This window comes from Hipposideros armiger, unplaced genomic scaffold (genome assembly GCF_001890085.2).
Source record: "Hipposideros armiger isolate ML-2016 unplaced genomic scaffold, ASM189008v1 scaffold_118, whole genome shotgun sequence".
NCBI classification, from domain to species: domain Eukaryota; kingdom Metazoa; phylum Chordata; class Mammalia; order Chiroptera; family Hipposideridae; genus Hipposideros; species Hipposideros armiger.
The window spans coordinates 3,000,694-3,012,982 of record NW_017731468.1 but is presented as its reverse complement, the minus strand read 5'-3'; the positions used below and the strand labels follow the sequence as shown (position 1 = coordinate 3,012,982).

Genomic DNA, 12,289 nt, shown 5'->3' with positions numbered 1-12,289 from the left:
TCATTACATTATTTTGTAGTAGTTTTGAAATCCTGATGTGTGAGTCCTCCTACTTTGTTCTTTCTTTTCAGGATTATTTTGGCTATTCTGAGTCCCTTTCAATTCAATATGAATTTTAGAATCAGGTTGTCAATTTCTATAATAAAGTCAACTGAGCTTCTGATAGGGGCTATGTTGAATTCATACATCAGTTTAAGGAGCACTGCCTTCTTAACATCAAGTTTTCTGATCCATAAACATGGAATGCTTACCATTTATTTAGATCTTTAATTTCTTTAGATCTTCTTTAATTTCTTTCAACAGTGTTTTGTAGTTTTCAGAGTATAAGTTTTGTACTTGTTTTCTTAAATTTACTTCTAAGTGTGTTATTCTTTTTGATGCTTTTGGGAATGGAATTGTTTTCTTAATTTCATGTTCAGATTAAATATGAAGCCATCTGGACCTTTGTTTTCTTTATGAGTAGTTTTTGAATACTATTTCAACCTCTTTATTTGTAATAGGTTTATTCAGATTGTCTGTTTCTTCATAAATCAGTTTAAGTTGTTTGTGTCTTTGTCATTTCATCTTAGTTACCAATTTGTTGGCATATAATTGTTCATAGTTTTCCTTTTCATCTTTTTTTTCCCTGTAAGGTCAGTAATAATACCTACTCTTCCATTTCTAAATCCTGCAATTTGAGTCTTCTCTCTTTTTTTCTTGGTCAATCTAGCTAAGTGTTTGCTATTTAAAGCTTATAATTGTTATAGCTTTCTGATGAATTGGCTCTTTTTTATTATAATATATTCCTCTTTATTTCTAGTAACATTTTCGATTTTAAAGTCTATTTTGTCTAAGTTAGTATAGCCACTTCAGTTTTTCTGTGATTGCTAAATCCATAATCTATCTTCTCTATCCTTTAACTTTCGATCCATTTGTGTCTTTGAATCTAAAGTGTGTCTTCTGCAGAAAACATGTCTTCGGATTATATTACTTTTGTTTGCTTATTTTTAATCCAGCCTGACAATCTCTAGCTTTCAATTAGATTGTTTAACCTCCTCACATTTAATTTTATTATTGATGCAGTTGAATTTATATGTTTCACATTACTTTTTGTTTTCTATGTCTCACATCTTTTTTTCTTCCTCTATTCATCTTTTACAGCTTTCTTTAGCATTAAGTGAATATTTTCTAATGTAGCATATCAAGTTTTTTAATGTTTTTTCACTATATTTTCAAATTGTTATTTAGTGGTTGCCCTAGGGTTACAAGAGCAACCTTAACTTATCAGGATCAGCTCCAGGTTTAAACTAGCTTAATTCCAGTGATATAGAAAAATGTTCCTCTTATATGGCTTTACCCCCTTCCCTCTTTGTGGTAGTATTGTTATATGTATCAATGTTACCAAACTAATAATACATTGTTACAACTATTTCTTTACCACCTGTAGTCACTTTCTTTGCCCAATACAGTTTTGCTCACACTGCCTCCTTTGTGCTTTGTATTATTGGCAAATATATTACACGTTTTACATTTGTATATGTATAGGCCTAATAAACATTTTATATATATAATTGTATACATTTGCTCTTTGAATCAGTTAACAGGAGAAGAAAGTATGTATTTATAGTGTCTTTCATAATTACTTAATAACATTTACCAGTGCTCTTTGTTCACATGGCTTCACATTACAACATGGGTTTGCTTGCTTTCAGTCCAAAGAGCTTTCAATATTTCTTACAGGGTGAGTCTGCTAGCAACAAATTCTTTCAGCTTTTGTTTATCTGGAAAAGTATTTATTTTGCCTTATTCTTTAAAAGATAGCTTTGCTGATTATAGGATTCTTGGTTGACAGGTTTATTTTTTTTTTGAACACTTTGAATATGTTATCCTACTGCCTTCTTGGCCTTTATTGTTTCTACTGAGAAGTCAGAAAGTAATGTTCCTGAAGTTCCCTTGTAAGTGTCACATTGTTTTGTTTTTTTTAATGCTACTTTCAAAATTTATCTTTGTCTTTGACTTGCAGCATTTTTACCATCATGTGTCTATTTATAGTGTTTAGTTGGAGAAAGCAGTTATTACCTAAATGTTTTCTGTCTTTCTGTGCAGCCCCTTTCTTGGTCCTTTGGCTGGAGAGAGCAGGCTTTTGTTAGAATTTTTGTTGTTGTTGTTGTTGATATTATTATTATTATATTTATTTTTACCACAGCCCCATGTTGAAGATATCTGAGGCAAAAGGAAACCCATGGAACTCATCATTATGTTGTTGATGGGTCATAAGATGCCTCATTGGTCTGCCATATTTCAGAGCTTTATGCTTGTTTTATATATAAAGTTGTGTTTTTAGTTGTACTTAGAGGGAGAAATAGTAGAAAGTATGTCTACTCCATCTTTCTGGAATCAGAAGTCTGAACTTACTATTTCTTACAAACTGCTTATTCATTTTTCTTCTACCAGGTACAATGATGGTTAAAATCAGTTGTGTTTGCCCTATGGCTAGGTAACCAAATGCATCATTCCTTCATTAGCATTAAGTTTGCTAAACACTGCCAGGAAAGAAACAGAAAAATACAAACAAATGAAACAAGCAAAGACACAAAACAAACAAATAAAATAGATTGCAACACTAGAGAGAAGATATGTAAATTTGAGCATAATATGTACTATTTATAAATTTAAATTAAAATCATTGACAAGCTTTTTAGATTTTTTGTTATGTTTTGTTCTGAGTTTTAATCCAGAGTTTAAAAAACAATGAAAAATTCTGGACTTAGCTGTTGTGGAATTTAGCTGTACATGATGTATAAATTAGGAGAGATTGTGGTAGCATTGACATTACAACCCTATGGTAATGACTTAAAATGTAATAGACCTTGGGGCTTGGGAATCAACTCCATTGGAATACATTTTATTAATTACCTTAAACCAAATAAAATTTCAATGGAAGTTTTCTTTGCAATCCACCATTTTTGAATGCTGACATCCAAGTTTGAATTTAAGTCAATAAGAATTGCAAATTTTCCTGATTATCGTCTTAGATAAAGTTTTTGTTAAAAGTGGCCAGATATATCTCATTATATAAAAGTACAATCATTCTCCTCCACAACTAGACTGAAGAACAAAAGGACAGCAACTTGTCTGTCCCCCTCCCCCAATTCCCCAAGAAAATCTTAAAAAAAAATTACAATCATTCTACAAAATTACAGATTCCCACCAAGCTTTCTTCTAAAAAATATAGGCCTGTACTTTAAATTTTGATACCTTGTTTGAAGGGCAATTAGGTCTCAGGTACAAAACCCAGGCACCTATTCTCTCTTTCATTTATTTCTCTAATCTTCCTGAGTTATTTCAACAATTTTCATGGTAACAACTACAATGTATAAGCTACTACTTTTCAAGTATCTCTCTCTCTTCCTGACACCCTTCCTTCTGCACGCTTTCTCTATTTCCAATTTGTATTTGACCTTTCCTGTTGGATATAGTGCGATGACCTCAAATAAAGCACATCTGAAACTGAACTTCTTCACTCTTCCACTCAAACCACTCTTTCTTGTATTGATTTCCTCTGCATATATAGCAGTTCAACCTATTCAGCCTCTCAAGCTGGAAAGTTCCGTGACATTTGTTCCTTCTGCACCCACCCTGCATTTAAGTCACCACAAATTCTGTAAGGTTACCTAAAGTATCTCTTAAATGCAGTCTTTCTTTACAACATTGTTTTCATGACTTTTATTATTTCTTCCCTTGAAAGAGCTTCTGATCCGATACCAATCTCTTCTGACATAGGTTCGTTTTCCATTGGAGTTATATTCCTCAAATATAAATCTATAAAGATACCATCGTCAACAACAGCAAATCTCTTTTTATTATTCTGTTAAAACCGTGGCTTCCCAGTGATCCCAAGGTACACTTCAGTCTTCATCGATGTCTTGCCCAGTTACATTTCCTATTACTCTCGCCCCTGTAACTTATTCTCTAATTTAATGGACTCTTCACTTCAGCTCACAATCATTGCAATCTCTATGACTAAGCTATTGCACATGTTTTTCTTTTCACCTAGAATTACTTCTCTTTTCAAAGTGCTGCTCCTCCTTCAAGATCAAACTAAAAGCCACTTTCACTGTGAAGCCTTCCTTGAATTCTTCATCCATATTCCAACTGAATTCTGCTAATGCTTCTCTGTACAATTTGTGGTGTTACATTGATTCTTCAATTATACCATGAATTCCTTGACTGCTGGGACTATGTCTTATTTGAAATTGTATTATATCTAACACATGAACAATGCTGGACACTTAATAAGTGTTGGACAACATTACAAAGGGCAGTGTATGAAAAGGCAAAGGGATTAAAATGTACTAGGACCAATGGGGAGCCAGGATATATATATATATATATATATATATATATATATATATATATATATATATATATATATATATATATTTTTTTTTTTTAAGTAGCAAGCAAGGTATCTGGGGGACAGGAGGGGACCTGCTGTCATTATTAAAACAGATTTATAGCTTAGTAAATTTTGGTTTCTTTACTATTGACCATAATTACCTCTCTTTTTTTACCTAATGCAGAAATTGATCACTAATCCTGTAAGGCTGTAGTATTCATTAATGTATTATAAATGGTTGATTTAATGGAAATAGATAGCTCTATTGGCAAAACTGTGTGAGTTTAATATAATTCCATGGCTAGTAATATTCTGACTTGGATATAAGTCTTAAAAATCCAAGCATAGGGTAGGCAGCTGGATTCCCCTGCTTCTGATGTACCTGGTAAACATCAGCATTCATGAAGATAAACAGAATACTGTAGACTGGGAGACTTAAACAACAAACATTTATGGAAGTTCAGGAGTTCTGGAGCTGGAAATCTGAGATCAGGGTGCCAGTAGGGTTGGGTTCTTGGTGAAGGCCCTCTTGTTGGTTTACAGACAGTCACCTTCTTGCTGTAGCCTCACATGACAGGGCGGGAGCTTTCCTTTCTTCAGCCTCTTATAATGGAACCAACCCCGTCATGATCTCATCAAAACTTAACTACCTCTCAAGAGTCCCTCACCTCCAAATATCATCACTTTGGGGATTAGGGCTTCAACATATGGATTTTGGAAAGACACAAAGTTCAGTCAATAGCAGGACTTGATTATTGCTACTTGTCACTCTTCCCTTTTTTCTGTTGTGGAGGGGCTGCCAGTTGTGCTTTGTATTGTTATTTTATTTTTATTCTGTACATAAGCCCTGGTCTGTAAAATATCTTCTGTCATTTCCTGGGTTGCCTTTTCATTCTATTAATGATGTATTCTGATTTTTCCTTAGTTCTTTGGAGAGCTCACTTCTGTCAGTCTTGTGGGTCTCACATCAGACATAAATTCCTTTTAAGGATCTTCTTTAATCATCTTCTTTAGGATTACATCAATGAAACATTTTAAGCAGAGGTACAATGTGATTAGATTTACATTTTTAGAAGATCATTCATACTGTTGTGTAGGTAAGAGACCAGTTAACATATTCTTCCAAAGTTCTTGAAGACATCTTGGTTGGTCCTGCTTTAAGATTGTGGTGGCAGAGGGGGGAAAAAGTAGATGGAGCCCAGATATTTTTAACAATGAAGTCTGGGATTTGGTAGATTAAATATGAGAGATTGTGAGAGAGGCATGTCTGCCTCTTGGATTTCTGGCTTAAGTATTTGGGTGCATGATGGTGCCATTCAAAACCAAATTCTGATTTTGCCACTTCCTGTTCAGATTTTTCCAATACTTCCCCAAACCATTGATGATGAAGTATAAATTTCTTAACTTAGTTTTTGGGAATGTTTTAAGATCTATTCCCTGTCCATATCTTAATCTCATCTCTGGTCACTCACCCACTAAAGTCTTTTCATTGAAGTCACTGCACTACAAATGACTTGCAGTGCATGTGCAATCTGACCACTTAGAAAACCTTAGTTTTCTTGACACTCATTATGCTATTTCCTCTATGCCTTTCCTCCATGAATTCCAGATGTTTTCTCCTCTGGAATGAAGATGCTGGCCCTTCCAGTATGGTTTAGGCTTTTGAAGCACACTTTGTACAACTCTGCCATTCCACTTTATAATTATAGGGTAATTGCTATTTTATTGATTTGCTTTTCAGTTAGGCCTCAAGTTCCATAAAGTCGGGGAGCAGATTTCATTTGTACTTGTATCATTAAGACTTAGCATACAATAGGTGTTCAGTATAACATTTAACTGAATAAATGACTGAATGGGTGGATGAATAAATTCTTCTTGATCAGAAAGATAAAGCAAGATTTCACAGAATAATTGCATGGCTTTGAATTAAACTATTCAATCTTGAAGCAGGGATAGAATTGAGACAGGCATTGATACAGCACAGATCAAGGAACAAGTACTTAAGTCCTGAATTCCTAATTAAATAATGGTAAGTGAGAAGGCAGGAATTTCAGGTGGACAAGAGTTTGAGTAACAGCCGAGAAGCAATATGATACAGAATGTTTGGCTAATTGTGAGGGGTCCACTTTGGCTGAAATTTAGGGTGATTGAAGAGGAGAGTGAAAACACAAAGGGCCTCACGTGGCAGGCTCAGAATTTTGGTTTTGTTCAATGAAGGAGCTGTGGCACTATCAGCTGCAATTTTTTATAAGATTGACTTTTTGTGTTTCTTTGGATAAATACCCAGAAGTAGGATTACTAGGTCCTTCTTTGTTTCTTTTCTTTTCTTTTTTTAAAATATTTTATTGGGGAATTCAGGAGGGGAACAGCGTTGGGGAGTTGGGGAAGGGGAACAGACAACTTGCTGTCCTTTTAGTTCTTCAGTCTAGTTGTGGAGGACATCATTTCACTGGCCCATGTTGGTGTTATCATTGCGCTCTTCCCAGGTGAGGCAGTCACTCGCCGGCCATTGGACGGACGGCTGCTCAAAGCGGCTCACAGCAGCTCACAAAAGCTCATGCCCACTGCATGGCCAGCCCCACTGCAGCCTACGCTGTCGCCGGCGACTCACGGCAGCCCAGCTCCAGGTCGAGCTGTTGTTCACCATCTTAGCTGCAGAGGGTTCAGCGTCACTGGCCCTCATGTGGTATCCGAACTAGGGCCCTGCTGTTCAGAGCCAGCATCCCAAGCCAACTCCTAACCAATGCACCACTCGCCTGGCTCACTTTGTTTCTTGTTATAGCCTTTGTTTTAAAGTCTATTTTGTCTGGTATGGGTATTGCTATCATGGCTTTTTTTTTTTAATTTCAATTAAAAAAAAACATGATGAGATTTGCTGATAATAGGATATTCAAACAATTATAAAATCAGATGTTTATAGATACAAGGAGGTTGATGGGTTCTCATTTGCTACCCTATGGAAGGAAATACTTAATATCATCTTTGTTTCTAAAAGGACATCTTTAACTATTGATCTAATATGAAGCATGTGGAGGAGGACACGAAAGAGGAGGAGGAGGATGTAATCATTAGTCAGAATGAAGCATTGGGCCTTCAGCTAGTTTAAAAATAGATCTGCCATGCTTATGTTTATATGCAAAATTTATACTTGCATTTTAAATTCTGCCCAGCGCATTGGAAAGTGGAACCATCCTACTTAATCATAACAGATTGTGTCCAGGAGATATCTTAAATAATTCTAATAGCCCTATATGAAAAGAATATTTCATCCACCTGGTGTCTTTATTGTTAAAATATTTGATTATTTGTGTGATATATCCTTTCATTTCAGATTACATGATCTGGTGCTTTGAAGTCACCATTGGAAATTTGACCCTAACTGAAATTTGACCTTAACTGTAGCATCCAGGAAGATGATCTTAGGTAAATCCATTTCATTTTTCTCTCTTCACAGGGTTTGATTTTGTCCTTTTGCATCACTGCAAATGATAAGTCCCTTGCCTCCACTTCTTTCCAAACTCATGTCCTAAGACCTGCAAGTAATATACATTTTTTAAAATTGCAAGGAGATTGTTCAACTGTCTGCTTAAGAGGCCCTGAACAACAGAATAGAAAGCCCGGACTGGTTTCATAGGTCTCTAGGTTCCAAGGTCTCTAGCCCATCATAAGTGTCCACTGATGATATTTTGTCTTTACATGGCACACAAAGTCCTCCCTGTAGGAGAAAGCAAGAACTGTGGGGGTAGTACTTTGTAATTATTCAAGAGTTTAGTTCTGTATCTCATTTAAAAAGCAAAGCAAAACAAACAAAACAATATTCAACTAGTGTTGCTCTCTAGTGGGACCAATGATTCTCTTTTAAAAAATATAAATATTTATTTATTTTTCAATATTTTAAAAAAATTATAGTTGACATATAACATTATATTAGTTTCAGGTATACAACATAGTGATTAGACATTTATATAATTTACTAAGTGATCACCCCAATAAATCTAGTGCCCATCTGACACCATACATAGTTATTACAATATTATTAACTATATTCCTTATGCTGTACTTTATATCTCCATGACTATTTTGTAACAACCAAATTGTACTTCTTAATCCCTTATCCTGTTTTACACTTCCTCCCATCCCCATCCCATCTGGCAGCCCTCAAATTGTTCTTTGTATCTATGAGTTTGTTTCTGTTTTGTTTGTCCATTTATTTTGTTCTTTAGATTCCACATATAAATGAAATCATATGGCATTTTTCTTTCTATGTCTGACTTACTCCACTCACCACAATACCTTCTAGGTCTATCTATGTTGTTGCAAATGGTATGACTTTATTCTTTTTTATGGTTAAGTAATATTTCATTATAGATATAGATATAGACATTTCACATCTTTATCCATTCATCCATTGATGGACACCTAGGCTGCCTCCATATCTTGGCTATTGTAGATAATACTACAATAAACATATGGATGCACATGTCCCTTTGACTTCTCTTCTCGGCACTGGAACCCTATGCTGGGGATCCTGGGGTGGGGCTGGGACCCTGAGCTCCCTAGTGGGACCTCTCCTGCTGAGATACCCCTCCAATTTCTAACTGCCACACGCAAGTTTGAGACCAGCGCTTTCCACATCTTTGACCCTCCTACCAATCTCAAGGTGGCTTGCCCTGTATTGTCCTTAGTTGTAGGGCTTTGGTTCAGCTAGATTTCAGGCGATTATCAATTATAGTTGTTCTGTAGTTCAGTTATAATTTTAATATGGTCATGAGAGGAGGCAAGCACAATGTTTACCTACTCCGCAATCTTGACTGGAAGCTCTGGTGGTTCTCCTTTATAAATGGATTAGAATATTCCTGTCTTCAGTCACTGAGCCTAATCTGTTTATACAATAGTACCTAACAATGTGTGTTATTCCTAAATACATAACTTTCTAAAGAATTATTTGTGAATTGATATTTCCCTTAATCCACTCAGATTTTGCTGTTATTAAGATTATTTGACACCAGCTACTTACAAAAAAAAAATCAGTGCTTTAAAGGTTTTACTAATTATAATAGCGTATCATTTAAAGTCTATTCTAGCTTCCTATGTAGACAGAGTAACTAAGCATTATTGCATTATTGTGTCCAAGGGCTGCTTACCTCTATATAATAGGCAGAGATATTAATGTTAAAATAAAGTACAACGAAGATTTTTTTTTTGTAGTTATAGTAAGCAGAGTTTGAAGAGATGAGCTGAAATTAGGGTAAGCAAAGTTAAGGTATTTTGATGGGAATTGTTGAACATCTGAGTAGAAAGAGAAAGTTGCAATGTTGTACCCTTCACTCTATATACCCTAGTTGGGCCCCAGAAAAACGTTTTTTTTCTGGCAGGAGGAGGGATGGACTTACAGGCACTGATGGATGAGGAGGTATCCTGTTAAGCTTGCTGGAGCCTGAAAGGCTGGGACTAACTTGGGAGAATTGAGTGGCGATGGTGAAGCTGTAAAGTCAAGGAAGCATTTATCCAAACACACCTGGCCATTGGTACCAAAGGAAAATCAAGAGGCTTTGTAAACATTACTTGTTACTAAACATTTTCTTAGGAACTAACCATGTCTGGAGACCCTTTACAGCCATCTAAGCCCATAAATTGTTATATAGATCCTCTAAGCCGTTCATCAACACAGGAAAGGGACACAGCAAGTGGTTAGAAAAATGCACAGACATTACAAGAAGATCTATATTGTTCCAAACCAGAGCTTATCTTATTTAAGATAGTTTAGAACTATTTACAAGGTATGCTAATGAGATTTCTTTCTGAAGGAAATAAGTTCAGTAAGTCACTCTGCTTTTCTTCAGTGTTTTCATCTTGCATGTACAATTTTAACCACAATGGAGAATCTCTGGTCCTCAAAGCTGACCAAATTTCTTATCCACAGATATAGGTAAGTGGAAACTACCCCTGTTCAATAACATTAGTCATTGTGATTTGTTTTTAATTTGTTACAGGCTCAGATAGCACTGGTAAGCATAAGAAGATATGTCAAAGTATTTTTGTGCCTGTGAATTTGCTGCCAGGGTGTAGAGAAGCAAATCTTAAAGCAACATGTTCGGATCAAGAAATAGCTGGACATGGCAGCAACCTGATACGGAACAATCAAGAACTGAAGGTTTATTTTGAATGAGAAGCATAGGCCAACTGTGAGACTGAGTGACTGTAGCTGAGAAAAAGTGCCAACACAATCAGTAGTGACATCAGGCATGAAGTTATTGAGAACTTGTCTTGTTTCATGACTCTTTCTACTGCCGCATTCACACTGCACCCATAGACTGCAATACTATCTGTGGAGAAGGAAAACAGTTCTTCAATTCATTCCTGTTTTAATGACAGCTTCTGAGCTGTCATGATTTGAAATTACAACAAAAAAATGGTTCTTTCAGAAAAAAACAAACAATATTATTTCAAAGCCAAATTGCCTGTTAAATAAGAATGCCTCATCATTAAATGGCCTTTAGTATACATTGCCTCTACAGTCTGCCACCAATTTCTATATTCGTTGTTCTCCCTTTTCTATGGTTGTATAGTTATGGACAAAGTCATTTCATTCTTCCTGGTCCCTACCAATGTTATTATTTTATTGATATAGATCATAGAAGCTGCTCGGTAAGTATTGTTGAACAATGTATAATTGCAACATTTTATATTTGGCTATCGCCTTAGGAGTTTGCAAAGTACTTTATCATGACATATTTAATTGAACTTCACTGCAACACAATTATATTATCCAAAATATGTGCTTTGGAAGCCTCATTATTTTATAGCCATATTTCCTGTATCACACACACACACACCTATCACAGACACATAAAGACAGACACATGACTATATAAGCAATATTCCCCAAACCTATGCTTTGTGCTTTGTTTAGGATTTCCTTATCAATATATATTTTTAAAAATAAAAGCCTTCTTCCTCTTTATATTTCTTTGTCTTTTTTTGTTCATATAGCTGTGTAAGACACTGATGTCACTTACCACATGGACTACAAACATGAATAAGATGAAGTTTCTGACCTCAATAAGATCTAAATTTGTTTGCTTCACTTAGTCCTTCCCAACTAGCACCCGCACTAGACAATTTCAGTTAAAAAAAAAAAAAAGGCACTCATTTTAGAACATTGGGAGGCAAGCTGGAGCCTGGGCGGCCTCTACAGTTTCTGGAACTCTCCTGACTATGCTTAGAGGTACAACACTCTTTTTCATCCAGTTGCATTTATAATGCAAAGGGCAGAGGCAAATTACAATATTTAGAGCACAATCAGTGGGTCCGGAGTATTGAAACACCCCTACTAACGACAGTGCCAAGTTATTTTATTTGTTCCTGAAGCATTTGAAAAATGAGAAAGAACAGCAGGCCTTCAAGAGAGAACCGAGAGAAAGAGTTGGCTTCCAATGCTTTCATGACCAAAAGGGGGTGTTAACAGGCATAGGCATGTTAAATATCTACTGAAAAATAATCAGTGAATGACACTGCCAGTTGCAGCTTACTCAACACTGATTTAACAATCATTTGAAATCATACAAGGGATTGGCTCTGAAGCATAAAAAGTATTTCAATTTCACCTGCTGAAATTTGAAACATTGGAGGGGAAGCTTTCAAAAGAAGTAGAACATCTATACCACCATCTACACCCTCAAGCAAAAATTATAATGTAGTCGTATGAAGTGTGTTCTGTGAAATACTAACTTTATTAAAAGGTGTGTGTAATCCTGTAGGTTTGCAAAGTGTCAGGCCTGACCATGAGATAAAATCATAATACCGTAGCTTGGTATTCATACAGCATTTTCCTTCTAAGGACTCCAGTGTGATTTCTGGGTATAACCCAGTCGTTCTGTGTTGTTATTTGGAACCTTAGCCAGCGTGCTT

The 12,289-nt window shown here is 35.6% G+C and overlaps 1 long non-coding RNA gene across 1 annotated transcript in view; it reads left to right on the top strand.

Moving 5' to 3' along the window:
* Window positions 1-11,342, top strand: part of LOC109385545 (uncharacterized) — a 41,773-nt gene extending 30,431 nt beyond the window's left edge. Inside the window, exons 2-3 of the long non-coding RNA XR_002124646.1 lie at window positions 7,710-7,801; window positions 10,372-11,342. This is a non-coding gene — a long non-coding RNA (uncharacterized LOC109385545). The remainder of the gene's footprint in view (window positions 1-7,709; window positions 7,802-10,371) is intronic.
* Window positions 11,343-12,289: the final 947 nt, after the last annotated feature.